General features: G+C 42.1%; 1 protein-coding gene across 8 annotated transcripts in view; it reads right to left on the reverse strand.

Annotated features, from left to right (window-relative positions):
• foxp1b (forkhead box P1b) overlaps positions 1-20,041 on the reverse strand; it is a 185,460-nt gene that overhangs the window by 136,886 nt on the left and 28,533 nt on the right. For 6 of the 8 annotated variants that reach the window (XM_078173570.1, XM_078173541.1, XM_033627320.2 and 3 more), the window contains one exon: positions 1,474-1,517. The exons of the other annotated variants lie outside the window; for them this stretch is intronic. The gene's annotated coding sequence lies outside the window, so the exon portion shown is untranslated. The remainder of the gene's footprint in view (positions 1-1,473; positions 1,518-20,041) is intronic. 8 annotated transcript variants of the gene reach the window in all.

Below are 20,041 nucleotides of genomic sequence, written 5' to 3' on the forward strand. Positions count from 1 at the left end.
AACCACCGGTGGGACCAAGTCTTGAGTCTTTGCACTCTGGTCCCAAGTCAAGTCCTGAGTCATATCTGACAAGTCCTAAACAAGTCATAATGTGCTCTTCACCAAATGTAATGCCATTTTTTAATATCAGAGTAATAATAAATTACATTTTTTAAAAATAAGTGCCTTTTAAAATCAGCAGTGCTGAGATTACACTTTCATAGCATATATCACTATTAACCAGCACCACGACCGAATGAATCTGAATGATTTTATGTCCTGTCTTGTTGCATAATGAAAATGGAAATGATGTTAAATAGTAAATAGAGCCATATATGACATCGCCCACCATTGCATACTTTTTAATCTTTGTTCTGCGGGGGAAAGTATCAAGTTTTTTTTGTCCAACCTCAAGGCTTGAGTGACAGCTTTGAGTGACAGGCTGTGTGCCTATAGTGTCCTTGGCTTCTCAGTCAGATCCACCCCTTGTTCCTCTACACCCAAATATGGTCACTTCTGGCTCCAAAAAACAAAGATAGTGACGGCTGAAATGCTGACTCGAGGCTTCAAAATTGGAGTCCACAAACTAAAGGGTGACATCACAGCAGCTACGTCCATCATTTTTACAGTTCACAGGGCTAACCCCAAAACTCCAGTTCAGAGAGCATGATAATTAAGTAAAATACTTCTAATAGTTATGGTAAAATATGGGATGGAAAGGCCAGAGAATATGTTCATAAAAAAACCTATATGACATTTTGTACTTTAATAAGTAATATGACATATATTGAAATAATAAAAATTCCAAGCCTCAATCAAAACACGACATTATAACCTTTTACAGAGGTCCACTGAAAGCCTCAGCCTAAATGTCAGCGCAGAACCTGAGCTACATCGACCTGAAAAGAACCAAAGAGACGTAAACTGTATCTGACCAAGGTCGACAGGGACTATAAAACAAACACCGGGTTTAAGGTGAAGTCTTCCCTCCGTGAAGGTTGGCCATGTTTTGTGTTTACACTACACTGCGGGCTTTGAAATTGTTTTGCAGTGTGGAATCTGCCCAGGGTCATTGTTTGTTTTTGACGTGTTTATACACCACACAAGGAGTAATGACTTCTAGGATAGTCAGGGGGGATGCAGACATGATCCAGCACACTATCAGCAATTTTCTTTACTTTTCAGGCTCCCAGTAAACTTTCAACACTGAGAGGACTCTGACGCTATCTGGGGCCTCGTCATCGTGTTCAGCATCATTCAAAGCGATGTAAATATTTAACTGCATCAGGAAATGAGGAAATCAGTTACTATGCAAAACCTGTCTTATCATTTAGTTGCACTCAAATTCACAACAATTTCCATATGATGCGCTTCTTTGAAAAGACACTAAACACCAGTTCGTCCAAAAGTTAGAAAATAATGATGCAAAGCTGATAGACAAGTGGTGTTTCCGAGTTAACCCACTGTCTGCAGACGTGCATGAGAAGCACTTACTTTGATCTCTGGCTCCACAGGATGTCACCACTGGAGTCTCCTGGCTGGACCGACAAGCAGCAGATAGGAGGGGAGGAAAGAAGGAGTGAAGAGAAGGTAGGAAGGTGGGGGTGGGAGAAAGAGGGGGAGAAACAGTGGAAATTATTTGAAACATGAAGGTGACTAACAAAAAGCAAACATGTTCTTTCCACAACCACCTTATCAAATATGAACAGTGAAGTCAATTCAGATGCTCTTTAGTTGATTCCATGTGTGAGTGTACACACAGATACACACACACACCTCTGAGTATGAGAGCAATGGTGGAGGGACACAAAACAGGTCACTTTGAAATGAATACTCATTACAGCAGAATTAAACAGGTTTTACAGTGCCCCCCTCTTTAAATATATGTGGATACATATTTAGCATCCTCGGCGAGAACTCCCTTGATTAAACAAATAATGACACATTCCAAAACCTGAAAAATTAATTTAAGCATTGCACTAATTTGCATTTAAACACTGCTCCTCCCTGACCTTAGACCAAGCACTTTTTAATTACTGGCTTCTGAAGGCTGAATCCCTGCAGTGTTGATGGAAAAATAAAAACAGTGCGGGTTTTACGGCACACTGTGTGTTTTTATTCTATATAAATGAAGAGAACACCCAAGCTTTCTGAGATAGCTTGTTCAGGGTATTAAACCGCCCCTTTTCAAATCACCACACATTAGCACTCAGCCTCTCACAGTTGAGCTCTGTCATTCAGGCCCACTGCCCCATGCCCCTTCACCTTAACTCCTTCCCTCCGTTTGCAAACACAGAGGGAAGAAACAGCAAAATGTGTTTCCTGAAAGGGAGGAGAGGTGGAAAAAGCCCATCCTGCCCCGAGAATCACCGCCGCCCCGCCAGAGCCGCTGCCACTGGCCTTTCTGCAGAGGCAGCAAAAGTTCCCCGAGAGGGGAGTGTCTGCCAACTCAAACAGGGCTCATTCTCCTCTCTGTGGGCCGCCAGCCGCCCATGTGGGCCTGCGCTGGGCTTCCTGAGGGCTCGCTGCAGCTGGAGCATTTTGAATAAAGGTAACAGCAATGTCACAGCTACTGTAAACTTGTGAGGCTGCTCCTGTCAGCAGGACATTCCCAATCAAAGCAGAAACAACCCCACCTCAAACACAACACTTTTTTTTCTTTCCAACCGGCCCCAAGTCCAAACTTCCCACAATTACAAAGAGAGCACACAGGCAAGAGGGCAACCACTGTTCCCTGATCTTGCCAAACAAAATGCCAAGAGACCGGGAGTGACATTCAGCTCTGGGGTTTAAAAATACGAGCAATTTGAAAATGATTAGAGTCTTATTTTATTGTTGAGCGCCTGACACAGGAGAGGAAACCAGAACAATCAAGCCGACTGACTTTTTTTCTGCTGAATTTAGAAACACTAATTAGTTTTGCTCTCATAAAGCCAACCTGAAAACGACCAATTAGAAAGTGAAAATGAGACGTGCAGAGGAAACAAGAGCTTGTCATTTTCACTGTTTAAGTCCCATATGCACAACTTTACTGTGATGACTTTCACACACACATGCTGGATGATTGGCATGCCGCCTACGGAAGCTGATGTCACGTACACACTCTGACCAGTTAATGGCACTTTACATCAAAAAGCATTTTGCTTAGTTAGAAGGAAACCATTACAGATCTGTATGGCCACATCAAACCCGGGCTGAGCAGCTTGGGCATGCAGATGTCTGAAGCACCAGGCTGGGGAAAGGATACAGCCCACCAGGCTGACCACAGCAACAGCTGGTTTCATCTATAGACCTACCAGGGCCAAACCGTTACCCCCTCACAGGTGCCTTGTTTCTATGAATTTCCTCTTTCAAGGGTACTGGAATAATTCTTCTGCATGTAAAACTATCTCATAATAACAGCAGCCGCTGCTACCTTCAGCTACTTACATTTCATACAGCATATTTAACCTGCTGAGTGGTTCATGTTTAGCAGGCCATTAGAAACTAACATAAAACTTGCAGAAATTATCTTCAGGAATTTCACTGCTATTCCCTGAGCAAACAGTGGCAAGTGTTTCATCACTGTCCGACTCAAGACGGATGGGCTGTCAGTGCCTTCCCCTGTCCAGGATCCAGCTCCTGGGCCGGGAAGTGGCTAAAAAAGGCCGGGGCTACGCTTTCCAGGCCTGCGCCTTTTACTGGGAGTAATTCTCAGATGCCAGGTCGCTGCCAACGTCCTTGCAGCCAATGGCAGAGAGGCCAGTAAGTTCACATTAACTGCAGAGTGTAACTGCGCTGAACATCTGCTCATGAATGAGAGCGCTGCCCACTAACTCAGCGAGTTGAGGCCCACTGATGAAAAATTCAACGTTCTCCTGGCTGGCACGCTTGTTTTGCACTATTCTCCTGAGCCCCCCAGAATTATATTAAGAGAATTTCAGCGCGGCCTGGTGTATCTGAGAGAACAGCTGGCACTGAAAAGGGATCTGCCGCTCGGCGAGAGCTCGGGGACTTCACACGGGATCTGCCTTCTCCTACACCATTTGTCCTTGAAGGAAAAAAAAAATATCAGTGTTAAGCACCCAGGTAATAATAGGAAAGCAGAGGCTACATTTAGCTGATTACACCACCCGCGTGTGCTACAGAGGACGGAGCATAACCAATGAAGACATGAATCGATATGGAGTGGAAAGAGAAGACAGAGGGGCAATTGTGACAATAAGTAGCTCCCTCAGGAGACCTATTCACTATACCTCTCCTTTGTTTGGCTTGTTTAGCTCATTAGATTGTTAACTAGGAAGGATCTGCCCCCAACCTCACAATATGGAATCAGTCTAATCAGAAACAGAAGCTGTCTGTTCAGGGGGCGACTACATCAAAGACTCTGGAAAGTACGAAGGCAGTCCCACAATCCTGTCCTTCAATTGCTGCAATTATGTGCCTCATAACTTTGCGATGCTACTGCAGAGACCAAAAGGACAAAATGTAAAAGCAGTTTGACTGTAAGATAAAAATCAGAAAGTCCGTGTATACAGTGAAGCAAAGTCTTCCCTCTGAAGATGATGAAATAGTTTCTCGGTTTAAAAATGTTAAGTTTAGGGAAGTGATTACTCCTAGCACACACTAAGAATAAAAGATTACCACACTCAGTAATTTCACTTCTGTCTTTCTGTGAAATACAGTTAACAGATTTCTATATGTCAGCACACAACACAACCTGAGGGAAACTTTTACCTCGAGAAAACCTAAGAGCAAAAAAACACAACATCAGACATCTTAGGTTTCTTGCTCTTTTATACAATGCACTACATGATGTGGGAATCATGGCAGTAGTCCAACAAAAAGGATCTGTGAATATAATATTGCCTTTGAAAACCAAGAGGATGTCTGGAGAGAAGCTCATTTAGCCGGTGACAAATGACAGCACTTTGTCTTCCTGACAAGATCCCTCCTTCATCAAATGTCCAACTTCACATGGAAATAGGAAATCACACATTATCACACTGACAAACAATTACAACCATGTCATTAGCAGCAACCCTGGGCCTGAAACCATTAACAAAACACAATGTTGCACACCACGCTAACCATCAGAAGAAACACAGGATGTAGATGAAAAGACACTGATAAATCAATCATGACACAAACAACCTGATGCGTACAGTTTGGGAAGGATCTAAATATTGGGAATGGGAGGGGGTGATAACCGTCCTTTGTGCCAACTACATAAATCACAGAATAATCTCAAGCAATCAAAAGTTCCTCATCTCCAAATAAAGATTTATGTCTTTGTGATGACAGAGCATTGCTTGCCTTATATTAAAAGTCAACACTTTAGAGGAGTTTCTCTCTAAGTGACTTAATCAGATACAGAGCATTAGTATCTTTTTTAATACATCTCCCAGTGTCAGCCGGCAAATGAAAATGCTAGCCTCTGTAAATATGACTGCTTACTTCTAACACAAACATTGTTGACACCTAATGTAATTTCAGCGGGACATCCAACTGAAAGCGCACCGGGGTAATATAATGCTCTTAATGAGAATTCCTTCCAGCTTGAGACCTTGGCGAGATAGCCATAATGCATGGCTTCTCTTTTTAATAAAATAATTGTTACAGTTATTAAAGATGAAACTCATCACAGTCGAGATGACAAAATAATTCATTACCAAAACCAAGGCTTTAAATAGCTGCAAATTATGAAGCCCTACCCCCCTCCCCTTGAAAATACACTTCCAGATAAATGGGTTCGTTATTTCATATAAATATTAGATATATGCTGCCCTTGAAAGGGAAGAAATATTGCAACTGTCCATTATGAAGTTTGCAGCCACACAAAGCACCACGTACACTGAATCAATACAGAAGGAAAATCTAATAATAAACAACTTAAACTATAATTAATTTGACTCTATATCATTACATTATTCTACTTATAACTCATAAATAGGGCTGTCAGGATAACTAGTTTTGTTGGACGATATATTGTCCCAGAAATAATTGCGATACAGAATATCATTGTCATTTTGAGACCATTTTATGCCACTGATATAAGGATAATATTATATCACAATACTGAAGTACACCCTTTTGAAGAGCAATGAACTTATAATTCTTAAGAATATGCAGACAGTGGCATTGGAATATATTGTTAAAAAAGTAATAAACACCTGATAACATATACAAGGAAGTATATCCAATTATGGTATCTACATGGGAGTAGCCCAAAATTACTCAGTTTGAGACTAAATACAAAGTTTGGCCAACAAAAACAAAACAACACTTCCTCCAACCCATGCGACTACACAAGTTGTATGTTCATACCTCTGATTACAACCCAGAGGAGCCTTTTAAATTTGCGCATCTACCACTGGGTGACAGAATAGCTTGTATGACCATTAGCAGCTGCAGTTTTAAGCACGTGGGTAACGTCAGGAAACTGCGAGGTTTAGGCAATAGAACTCCTTGGCTAAGTTAGAAAAAACATCATGGTTTGGCTTTAAATACATTTTTTGTTACTAAGTTAATGTGCATCACATGAAATTTTGACATATATCAACATACTATGTTTTGTTGTTAAAATAATGCAAATATAGTTTGTAATTTCTGCTTGCAAGAACGCCAAATGTAGTCATATTTTGGAGGAGAACAATCTCCAGTTTCCTCAGTAATCCAGCCGGTATGCTGCAGTCGGCTCCCAAAAATGGACATCCTAAGATTCTGGCAGTTTGCTGGTGGATTTACGGAGTGGAGGATAAAGCTGTTGGAGGATAAAACTCCAAATGACAGACTTTTTTGCTCATTGCCAGGGCTTGGCAAGCTAACAATATCAGGACTGTGCCTTTCCCACTTCAAAAGTGCAGCTGCAGGCTACCGGTAAGCTACACTGTGTCGTCTTTTAAGTATTGTTTTATTTTTCGTTGGACTCGTGCAAACTGGTGGTAAAATTCTTCTGTAGACAAACACGCATGTAAACGCAACGGGCAATATCAAGGTCAGCAAACAAATCAAGGCCATGTCCATATATTGTATGATGAGTCGATTAACGTCATTACCGTAACAGTCCTAATCTTACAATTGTGGCTGCATCATTTATGGTATTTTGTTTGTCATACAAACCTTTGAAGAACTTCTAAAACTGAACGATTGACTTATACTGGCATCATAATGTGATATTATTTAGGTTACAGTCATAGGAATTTGCTTCTGTATTAAATTATTAGCTATGTATAATATCTATCAATGCTGTCACTATGTCCACTGACATGTCTACTGGTGGTTACTATACAAGCTCATGCAAACACACATTACAAATATGCTATACATGCTTTCACTTCCCTTTTTGTCTTTTTTTATCTTTGTGTTTTACTGTGTTTCTGGATTGTTTATGCTATAAAGTGCCACAAATAATGGACAGTTAATGCCCTTCACAAATGATAAGATCCCATAGTGGTATCTTGACATGACCAATAATACAAATTATTATTTATAAAACTTGATTAATCTTGATTAACATCTAAATATGCGAGCAGTAAGTGGTAACAGTACTGGTCTGGTACTGTCTACATGATGTTGCACACATTTATCTTTCAGAACCTGCAGCCTCACAGGACCTCCATGTGTGAAACAGAGAAAGCGCTGGAACACGTTTGTACAGACTTCCACTGATCACCCCCCCCCCCCCCTTCCTGTTCACAGCTCTCTTCTAGCGTTATTTATGTATTCAAAAGAGATAATTTACAGTGAAGGCATGGAAACTTCCCAGCATGCCTTTTAACCTGTCGTTTTTCACTCTCTCCGCAGCAGGATGTCCAGAGGAAATGCTTTATTAAGATCCTGCCGACATGAAGAGCTGCTGTGACTTACTGGTGCATTACTGTCTAAAAGGCAAAGTTATTTAGACCAATAAAAGGCTAATATATTGTTGGAGTGGAATTACACATAAGTTATCTCTGCCTTAATAACATCACCGCAACCCCTGATGTTGTTTAGATCAATAAAGCCCATTAAAGTACAGACCTCAAGCGCAGATAAGGCTGCACTGCCACAGCGAAATACTGCTCGCTGGCATCTGAGAGAGCAGAGGTCTTTCTCTGGCAAACAAAAAAGTGGCCAAAATGAGAAAAACACTGCAAACTTAATACCATAAAGACTTTAAATCCAATGAAGTTCATTGTCTGCCTTATGGAGCCTTCTGGTCTGCTGGCAAGACAGATAAACAAGTGGAAAGATGCTAATGGCTTTTAGATACTGGTCAGTAAAACAGAGAAAATAAAGATTGGGCAGGAGGGGGGGGTTCACCACTCCTGATGTTAAAGCAAAGGTGAGCTACGGCCCTAACCTCTGTCTCTGTACTGAGTTTCCTGTTAGGAAGAGGAGGGCTTTAACCAGTTTCTTCTTTCAACACTTCTAACAAAAACCATGTGGACCTTCATCTTCGCCTCTTCCACTGTTACATAAGAGTTGAAATTTTCCATTTATTTATTATTTGTGCCCAGATCATTATCATAATCTGATGATGTCATTATAAACACTTGCTGATTCTGAGGCTTTTTGACAGAAACAAAAAGAGCAAGGACATAAAAGTAAACTACAGAACTGGAAATAAAAAGACGCTGTCTGAAGCCATCAGACTGTATAACCCCTGTGTTGTGTGAATGTGGTTTTCCACCATGCTGTGCTCATTCTTAGCAGTGTCCACCAGGTGATGCACTAAATCATCTGTGCAGCAACTGTCCACCAGCCCCTGAGGTGTGATGACCACAGTCTGGCCACTCCCGCAAGGCTCCGCCCCGAGTTATGATGACAACACAGAAAGGAGAAGAGGACTCAGAGAGAGTGTGTGTGTGTGTGTGTGTGTGTGTGTGTGTTTGCGTATGTGCACGTTCGCTTTTGGGAGTGCAGACAGTGTTCACGTGCATATGTATATTGCAGCACACAGAGACACCACAGTTCTCCACAGGAAACCACAGGAAACAGAGTTTTGACGCTATCTCTACAAGCACACGAAATAACAAACAAGATTTTTTTTCTTTTTTCTTAAAGTACGGCGTGTCCCCTATGGCTTATACACTGTCAATAGGAAGTTTACAGACACCAAGCTGCTCAGGTGGGGGAACTGCACTCAAAACAGAAACAACAGCGTCAGAGCTTTTAAGAGGGTTCTGGTGCTTTTTGCACCCTCTCACCTCAGTGTGTATTTCAGAGGACCACTCTGGCAGATACTGCAACGTACTAAGACTCTCCCAAAAATGACTCCAACCACTTTGTTCCTCTCTTTTTTTTTTTTTTTTTATTTGTGCTATGCTTTACCACCCTCGCTGTCATCTTCCAGCAGCTGTAGTCACTGTAACACATTATTGATTAACAATGACCAGGCAAGATTGTGCTTACACCAGCTCTATGTTAATATAGTGAATGAGAGTTCTTTTCTTAAAATAAAATGAAATTTGAGGAGTTACGGCTTCTGTCAGTTATGGGTCTAAATGGAGCCTGACTGCAGCCCTGTCCATTTTCAGACCTGAAGTTTTCAGCAACAGCGGCCGAATATCAGTGTGACTGATTAAAAAAAGCTTTTAAAGTAAACTCAAGCCAGACAAATGCAACAGATAGATCTTTAAGTCATCTGAAAAGGTATTTGTGCACCAGAACATCTGAGAACAACAAATTTTAAGGACAGATAATTTTGTCTTAATCATTTAAACTGTGACTAGAGTTGGGTCATTTGCCAGCAAAGAGGTTTGTGAACTGGTCATGGGCCATGGCTTTTGTTAGTCCTGTTGCTATTTATTTTTGTTGCTCACTTTGAAAGCACTGCAATGGACAAGGAATGGCAATTTCGTGAAGCTGACATGAGGAACTGCCTTTATGAAACCTACTTTTTTCACTATGAAAACCTAAGTGGCAGTTGGCTGGAATGAGATCACAGGGGGCTGAAAGTTTTCTGGTGAGCTAAAAGACTGTCGCTAATAACAGCGTACTTGCTTTTGGCTCAAATGTATGTAATTTCCAGTCAGTATCACAACATGAAACAACCGTTTTCTTTGTAAACAGTACAAAGGTAGGAAGATAGCTAGGAGGCTACTCACTTTTACGTGGTTATGTACGTTTTCAAACTAATCTCAAGCACACAGCTGATCACTATGTGGTTTATTAAAATGACGTAACTACAGTGGATATTTAATGGATTTAGTGTGGACAGCGCTCTGATGTTACGCAAGTCGCACCATCTTCCACTCTGGAGCAGCTGCTGAGTAGTGGTAAAATTTGGTATAGCAGTCTGGTCCGGCGTTTGGCTTATATCAAACCAGTGTGAAAATTGTTTCACTGGCCAAACCCTAGCTGTGATAATGAAAACAGTCACATGGCATAAGATTCTTGTGTGTGTCCATGTACACACACACAGGGCAGGGCAATGATTGTGAATAATATCCTCGCACAATGATCAGCTCTGACAATGTAATATTACTCAACAATAAATACATCATGGACCAAAAAAAAATGGAGAGAAGAAAGAAGAGGAATAAAAAGAGCATAAGAGAGAGACCAGCTCCAAGTGACAGCATAAATAAAGTGTGGTACATCTTTTACCTTCTTCAATTATCTGCCTTTTGACATGCAAGCTGAGCACAGTGTAATTAACATCTCAGGAGATAATGGGGTCGCTACTCACTGATCAATCTCACACATATATTATTTGCCTTTTACCAATCCAGCCTCCTGTTATCCCAGAAGGGAAATATTCCACAACAGATTTTTTTTCTTTTGGGTTTGGGGCATTTAATGAAACCTTCTAACTCATCCAATTTAGCTCATCTTCCAAACATCAATTAGGCTAGGAGCCTTCTTACACTCAAACAGAGCCTTTGCTATCAGAGTAAATAGCAATTCCATTCTGATTCATGCGAGATGTGACCGTGTTGTCATTATCAATTACAGACTGCATCACAAATCAGAAAAGAATGGATAAAAACATTGTAAATTCTCTAAGACTGTTCCCTCTGCCTTTAGAAGTAACAGGTGTTGCCGCTGGACCCTCTGACCTGGTAAAAAAACATTTAACAATACAATCTGGAACTGATTCGACCTTCTCAGTGTTGGATAAATTCTCTTGTTTTTGAACAGCTTTAGTTTTGGCTTATTTACTCCAATAAATACAAATATTACAGATTCACTCAAAACTTTTACCAGCTCAGAATGCAAACAGAGTTCATATTGGCTGTCCACTGATGCCAGTCCTTGTATACAGAGAGTAAGCATTTTATGCCAGGCTGAAAAATGTTTTTAATCAAATCAATATGTGTGTATTGTACGCAAAAGCTTCATTTCCATTGCATGGTATGGCACGGCTCAACCCGATTTAAACATTTGCATTTGGTTTTCCATTTGCAAAAGTTGTAGGTATTACCTGGTACTTTTTATGGTACCACATTGGTTCAAGTTCCAAGCAAGCTGAGCCAGTACTAGACAGTGGAGTTAAAACAATGTAGACCACCGAATGGTCTGAGAGAACCATCACTGTCATATATATGTCCAACCAGCCCCTCTTGAAGGATATGTGCCACTAGGCCCAATGACTTTTCTGGTGGAAACCTTGCATTTCACGAGCATTTTGACTGTATCACAAAAAACCCAAGGAAAGTCCCAGCTAAAGATCTGTCATATCGCTATATAACATTTACAAAATATACTGTAACTGCAACAGGTTAAAAAAAACTGTTATTATTATTAGTTCTGTTGCTACCCTGCACCCCCATCCACCAACAATGCCTGCATGCCATGGCTATTCCACACAGAAACAGTGCAGTTCTCCTTCAGGTTATTTGCCTTTGAACAACCCTCAAATCAGCCCTGAGATTTATGTTGTTTATGTTGGGTTGTTTCTGTCAGGCCCAAAGCTAAGTGTCTGTTCCCTGAAAGAGCTCACTGGCACACAGCTAACCCACAGGAACATAGAGGGAGCAGTGCGGGGGGGCACAGATTAACATAGAGCATATCGATTAGAGCAATGACTGAGTACCTTAGGGGGAGAATCCACACTTCCTCTTTAAGAGGCCAAACTTTAAAAAGTGCGTAATAACTGTGTCCCTGTAATGACAACTGCTGCTTAAGTTGCATCACTCACAGATCTTTTAATAGTATTTGGGCTGTGGTGTTAAACCTCAAGACTGAGCATAATTTGGCAATGCTATGAACCTGCTACTCCTTACTTTTTAGAGCTACAGCAAACCTCTTTTACTGTAGTATTTATCACTATTTGTGGGTCATCCTGTCACTCAAGCTCTTTCTGTTTAATGTAAAGGGAGTGGACGACCTTTACTGGAAAAAAAAAAACTCTGGAAGTGATGCAAGCAAGGTTAGCTAGTGTTACTAATAGTTGACTCGATTGAGTGTGTCCACAAAGAGAGAGACTTCCTGTCAGGAATTCAGTCTGAAACTTTGCAAAACAAGATTTTAAGCAGGTGTTCACGCTTCTTTTTAATTACTGTCAAAGGTGCATTTGAGATTGGATGCCAGTACCTGCTTCACCATGACTGTAAAATTAAACCAAAGATGGCAAAAAATGTTCCTTTCCCCCCACTATACCTGAACAAAATCTAATGAAGACACAATCATTTGACTACACAGACACCAACATGCTCTTAAAAAAGGTCAAAAACTTTCAAAAAGACATAAAACAGCAAAGGGCAGAAAAGAATACACAAGAGCTGATCAAAAGAAGTGAATAGAAGACAATCACTGCTGTTGTTGCTGCAGGGAGCGTTAAAAGCTGTACTTTGAGTGTATTATTAACTCAAAGCTGCCTGGACACGTGGGGGCTGTTTTACAATTTAGGCTTTAACAGATGTGCGTTTTATGTGGCAGGTTCTCCAGAGTTTAGATGCCGCTGTCCACATAGATGAGGCCGTAAGGCAGGTCATAAAACCTGCCTTTGAAACTTTGGGAGGATTAATGCCGACATGACAGCTAGTGGGCCGGGATCTGTGCAGCTCACCTTTTCAGCACACTGGCACGCTTCCTGCTTGACATCCCAACAGATACAAACCTGCTACATGTTCAATTCTATCTAACTAATTAAGCACAATATCCTGTATATCTACTCTTGGGTGGTATGAAGTAATGTTGCACACGTCTTTAAAAATGAGCGGTTTACCGTAATGTGAATATCGTAGGGTGACGACAAAGGTAATTGTACTGCAACCACAGTGTACAGTGTAATTACTGGGATTTACACACCTTCAACTCCCCCCCCAACCCGGCTTTACAAGGTGGAATTCCTGGCAGAGTACACAGACACACACTCTCCTTTGGACTGTCTTTAAACACACCCTCTCTTAAACACTTACACTTTTCTCATATGCTCAATTTTGTTCATTTTCTCTACTTCAAACAGGTTTCCCTTCTGCTAAAGACAATCTCTGTCACACAATGCAGTCTTAATGCTTCACACTCCTTTTTCTCAGTGACCTGTGTTGACTTTGGTACCACCTCCTGGGCCAGGCAGGAAGGCATGCTGAGTGAGCTCTCTGCTGGCTGTATCCAGACCCTGCCTCTTACACAATGCAGCCTGCCTGGCCCTGCAGCAGGCCAACCCCTCCTCCAATAACCCACTTCCCATTCTTGATCAGACCTGGGGATTGTAGTGTGAGGGTGGAGATGAGAAAGATGGGAGGAGGTGTGTGTGTGTGGGGGTGGAGGGGGGGACGGCACATCCTGCGTGAAACCGCATCCTGAACAAGCATCGCTGCATCTCACTGTAAATAAATACTCTCTCCTCCACGCAGCTTCCGTCAACTGTCACCGCCTTGGCTCCCAATCACCTTCAAGTCCAAACAGGAAAGTGCAGGGAGGCGAGGGAGATGGCAGATATGAGCTTTAATTTGCTTCTCACTGCACTTTAGCCCGGGTGCACGCTGCTTCCTATTCTCCTGCTCTGACCAGCTGCCCCGGCTTCGTTCCAGACCCTGAGTCCTTCCTGTCACCTTTCATTACTACATTATCCAGGAGGAGGCTCCCCGTGTAGCCGGGAAATCACCATTTGGTGGTACTCCCCCCTCCGTTTATGTAGTACTGTACGAGACATTCAAAGCCACGCGCGACATCCTCAGAGGAGCGCTGCTGCCTTGTTACCTGCTAATCCCCTGTGCATTATCACAGGAGATGCAACAGAGCAACGGAGCATGACGAAGGCAACAACGGAGACATGACAAGCTCTCAGTCTGTGAATTGCTTTGTGTTGCAAGACTCTCACCAGACTGGCTCAGTGTGTGAATATCTATCATTTGATTAAGTATCAAAGGCCTGCTTGTTGTGATGACAAAATGTTTGGGATTAAAGGCAAACCCAGGAACAGAGGCAGCGACTCAATGAAGGGGATTTACATGGTATCAGCTCCACTTCATGTTTATGCTGCTGTCCTGTGTACTATTTCAACTTTTCCTTGGAGAGTGAGAGCATCCAGGCCCACAGTCCTCCAGCACTTCTTGCATTGTTTTATTACACTTGAATGAGTTGAGCTGAAAATTGCATGCAGCTGCCGACTGCAGCGCATCAGTGTTTGGCCTGGGCTTAGCTTTGCCCACCAGGCTTGAAAAACCGTTCAGTAAGTGATCTGTCAAGACTGTGAGCCACATCTACATGCTTTCTGTATGGGTGCTTGTACGTCAGATAAAAATGCCATGGTTTCTGGAATCAAAACTGTCACATATAAGCATTTGCAAAATTTATATGGGGCAACACCTATGTCATGAAATAAATTGCCAATTAGATTAACAACTTCTTTCACTGTAGGGATGCCCAAATACGGATACCAATGTTTAAAATAACAATTTGACCAAAAGCAGACACCAATGTTTTCTTGTTCTGTTGTTGTTTATTTTGTTTTGTCTATTATTTATTCCCCCTTTTTTTCCAAGGAAACAAAGAAATCTTCATTATAAAAAAAACATTTAACTGTACAACTGTACTTAACTTTACATGGAAAACATCTTTTAAAAAAACAGTAACTACTTTAAAAGCCTTTTTACTATATATCATAATTCCTTCTCTGATATCTATTTTATATTCCTGTGAAAATATCAACAAATTTCTTCATTAAACTGAATTAATCCAAGTTTCTCACCAAAAACTACAATTGACAAGACTGCATATTATTACGTTATAATTTACCTTAACTTAATACTCATTTTTCCAAACAGAGCTTAAATGCATCATAATGTAACTCAGCGCAACCTCTGTTAGCTGTTAGTTCCAGCCACCGGCTGCTAACAGCTAACGTTAGCTAGCTCTACTCCTGCTGAATTCAACACAGATCTGTTGTTAACATGATGAAGCATCATCAGAAAAAAATCAAGTGCGTTCCCGATTTATCAATAGCAAGTTTATTACATCTTTTCGCCCTGAAGATCTCTGTTGCTCCCAGTCATGTTTTCTATTGTATCCGAGATGAAAAGACGCCATTGGTCTTGAGTCCTGCTTTTTAGCCTGGGCAAAATGGATGTGAGACAACAGAAAAACACCTGCCACTGCCATTGGTGAATGGCATTGTATTTGTTAGGCTAAAGTCAACAAGGCGAATATTGGCCGATATCAACGTTCAGCCAATAAATCGGTGCATCCTGATTTAGCAAAATACACAAAGCCTTTGTTAAAACAGCAGCAATATTTCATTCTGTACAGTTCACTGCTTTAACAGTGATGACACTCTACTTGCAAAAGACGCAATGTGAGACTACTTTTGTTCAAAACCATTAAAACAACGATGTGAGGGAAAATATTTGAAGGAAGGAAGACTAAGCTAAATTAGTCTCACAGTTAAACATTCTGTATACAACAAAACATGAGTTGTTTCACTAAAATAGCCTCAGCCTCAGCGTTTGAAGCAAGAAGAGATGATAACTATTATTATTTTCCAACCAAATTGGCAGTTAAGATAGGCACTTCATGCAAACTCATTCATGGGAATGTTTTGCAGGAGGGGGAAAGAAACGGTAGAAAAAGAGTGAGTGATAATAAAGCCAAAGATTTAGTGCCATCTGTCCGTAGCCTTGCATTTACATCTTATCAGAAATGAGCCGAATGTGATTAAGCGAGTTCTCTCATTTCAGAGCTCCAGCAGTGTTAAGCGAGCCATTCTGCATCGCTGTAACATTTGTGTTAAGTTGTGCCATCTTGATCAGGCGGTTACAGGCGGCCTCCTCGTTGCCTGAGGAGAAGGCTCACTGGCCAGACACATTACTGCAAAGAGCAGCATCTCACTGAGCATGTCACAACCTGCCCAGGGGGGAGTGTGAGTGTCTGCGAGTTTTGGTGTGTTTATGTTTTATCCTCAGGACCCCCGATTGTTGTTCATTTCCTGTACAAAGACAAAATAAGCACATAAAGGCCAAAATGTGCTCTTCCCCGGCCTTCACCCACATCACAGCACTTTTCCGCACAAGTGGCTAGCCGCAGATAATTATACAATTAAAACAATTTTCCGCATCTATCTGTCAGACTGATCTAATTCACCATTCGAATGACACTAATGGAGTAAGCCTCTTTCTCTCTCCTTCCCCGAGCGAAGCCTTTTCCTCTGTATCACACAACGCAGCAAAGCCATCTGCAGCAGAGGAAAACAGAGAGAGCTGAGAGGAATAGTGTTGTGTTTGTTTAGCAGGATGTTGGTGAATAAAGTTGAGACCCGGCAGTTTTCATCACGACCCACGGAGCAGCAAGGAAATGGGGAGGTTCGTTTGATTGTTGGTTCAAATTAACCCTTGGGTGAAGAGAGAAGAAGAAACAGAGTGACCTTCTTATTTTCTGAGACAACACTCCCTTCAACCAATGCTGACATTAATAATTCATCATGACAAAACACATTACCAGGGAAGCTGGATGTGAAAAAAAGAGTTGAACGTGACGGATAAACAGTCACATTAAAGCTGGGTTCAGACACGGCAACAGCACTGGAAAAATGAAATGTAATATTTCATTGTTTAAATGAGCTGGAACATGCTGTTGAATAGTGTGTCCAGTGAAGAGAAGCTTGTGCCATTTAGACAGACCCACACAGGGTGTGAGCGACACAGGGAGCCAAACCTTGACCTGGATATCCTGCATCTCTGTCCACCCAGTGTGGACAAGAAACACAGATAGGAACTACTCCTACACAAGTTCAAGGGAAATGCTTGCATGGCGTGGCTCTGTCCTTCCCAACCAGCCCCACCAAGCACAATGGCAGCAGCGAGTTTTATGTTTATGAGCTATCCTCCTGATGGGGATACACATATCCATTAGATATGAGTCCGCCTATAGAGAGGGTCTGGTATTAACCCACAAGCAAGTGCCCCATCAGCAGAGAGGAAAAAGCTGCCTTTTATGGCAGCAGATCACAGACTCAAGCCATTGGCCACAAAGCCCACAAATGAGGCGTTAAGTGTAGTGGCAGGGCAGCGGAGAAAGAGGAGCAGAGAGATATGACCCTCTGCTCGCCCATGCATGAATCTGCCCTCTGCCTCCTTCCCTTTCTCTCCATCTTGCGCTCTACCACTCCCCCTACGAAAAAAATATATATCAAAACACGCTTAACTGCCCAACAACAGTCGCCGCAAAATAACAACTGTCACCTGCAGCAGAATTCATTAAAGCATTGGTAACGTCGCAGCCCTGTAATGTAATTTTTATAATTGAATATTAATTCTTACGCAATATTTGGAGAGATTCCTAATGGACGTTTTCTGTAATTAATTGCCAGATAGAGGCAGGGCTAGTGCAGCAAAGTTAAAAAACACAACCTGACATGGAGATTGGGAAAGAGAGGGCGGCGAGGGGCCTGCTGGGAAGGTTTCATCATTGTGCCTGACCCCCCCTGCTGCTGGCAATGGCAGGAGACGGGGGGAGAGCGGGGAGGAGATAGACTCCTCTTCACAGTCAGAGATTTAATTGCACGCAGATTCCATTACCTCTGCACAAATGTCACATTCTCTTCTGATCAGGGGGCACGGCAGCCACTGGCAGCATGGCTGGCAAGCAGCCAGACTATAGTGCAGAAAGTGTTCAGCCAATCAGGGCTCCTGGGGCAGACAGAGGTGAGCAGAGGGACAGAAAGACTAGAGTACGCCAAAGATATTGCAAAACAAAGGAGAGTCATGAACACAAAGCAGCTGACGGTGCAACATTCAGGTAGAGGGCAATATGCTGTTTTAATTTGATTGATTTTACATGTGCAATTAACAGTATTGTTATTACCATTATTCTTACTATTATTATCATAGATTTTCAATTAGCAGAGGTTGGCAAATATAGGAGCACAGGTTTTCATATTAATATATTTACAAAAAAACACTATAATGACAAGATCTTATATATAATATTAAAAAAAAATTAATTTATAACCTTACTTACCATACTGTATTTATACTTAACTAAAAAGATGCATAGATAAACAAGTACCCTCAAGCAAAAAAAAAAAAAGATAATAAAAAAATCTGTGTTTTTACTACAATCACACTAAAGGGAAAAATTGCTATGAATTTTGATTTAAACATCTGAGCTTATCATGCACTCTGAGGATGAAGATCTTTGAGAATTCTTGACAATTATGATTATATTAAAACATTGGGCTCTAGTTTCCCGGCGCGGCGCAGGGCGGCGCAGGGTGGCGAACCCCGCGCAGAGCTAGTTTCGAGCAGCGCAACCCGAGGCACGCTCAGTTTGGTAGTTTGGCAGACCGAGGTGTGCTGAGATGGGTATGGCGGCGCAGCAGGGGGAGGTGTCAATAGATCCAGCTTGGCGCAGTGACAGGTTCGTGCCAAAAGGCTTCGCCGAAGGTGCGCTAAAAGCTCGCCAACTGAAACCACGTCTACTGTCAGCGCAGGCAGAGCGCAGCCGGTGTAAGCCGAAATTCGGCTGACTGGCGGACAGTGCGCACACGTCACCAAAATCTCACAGGCAGGTTTCCAGAATATCAGGCACATTAACGATGCAATAAATACCAAAAAAACACTATTCAATGCAACTATCTGCAATCAGCACATAAATGTATCTCTATATCAACTGTCCCGTCACATCTGATGTCAGATCAAAGGGGATTGGCACCGTTTGGCACGCGTAACACAGCTGCAAACTAATGAGTTCACATCTCTCTCAGGCAACCACAAACATCCACAGCATCAGATAGGGAGTATATATTCAGCATCTGTCATCTTAGAAAAGTCAAAAGAAAAGAAACAGAGTGAGACAGCGAGAGAGAAAGAGAGAGCACACGCACGAGAGAAACACAACATTGATTTACAATTGTGGTGACCTCCTCCCAGGCTACCTTTGCATCATCACCCCGTGGAGGTCTGCTCGCAGTTCCGTATATTCGGACACTGCGAGCAGACCTCCCGGACCAAAACATCAGTTTCCTCCTGGGAGAAGTTTGGCCGTCTGACGCTGCTGCTCTCTTCTGCCATGGCGAATTGAGTAAACTCTCATTACACCTTCGCGCGGCGCATTTAAGGGCGAGGAGAGGGGCTCATTTGATTGGTGTGATGTGTGTAAAACCCACTCCATGCCTTCTCTCCTCCCTCTTTCTGACTTGCGCAGGTAGGAGGGACGGAAGTGGGAAAGAGGAGTAGCTGCGCCAGGCGCACGGTGCGCCAAACTTGCAAAATCCGCCTGGCCACACCCAGTTGGCGAAGCGCAGGTGCGCTGCGCCCCCGCCTCACCCGGTCTGCGAAACTTGAGCCCATTATTGTAATTACAGCCTAATAGGACGGTGAATCTTTCGGTAGTAAGTAATATTTTCGGTAATCACTAATCTTTCTCACAATCAAATTTGACGTCAATTCTTGGGATTACGATTTGATTTAGAATGGATTCTCAATTTCTCAGTTCCTAATTCAAAAATCGATTCTCAATTCCATACATGGGGGTGTTAATTTCAGGTTCTACTCCAGTCCGCAGTGCACTATGAAAGGCAGTTGGCAAATAATGTCATAACAACAGAGTAAAGTTTGTGTAAGATGATGGAGTTATTATGTCATTCACCTGAATACTTAGCCAATTATGGATGGCTTTTTCAATATTATTAATAATACATTTTATTCATATAGCG

The sequence above is a fragment of the Epinephelus lanceolatus genome, chromosome 1 (genome assembly GCF_041903045.1).
Source record: "Epinephelus lanceolatus isolate andai-2023 chromosome 1, ASM4190304v1, whole genome shotgun sequence".
NCBI classification, from domain to species: Eukaryota; Metazoa; Chordata; class Actinopteri; order Perciformes; family Serranidae; genus Epinephelus; species Epinephelus lanceolatus.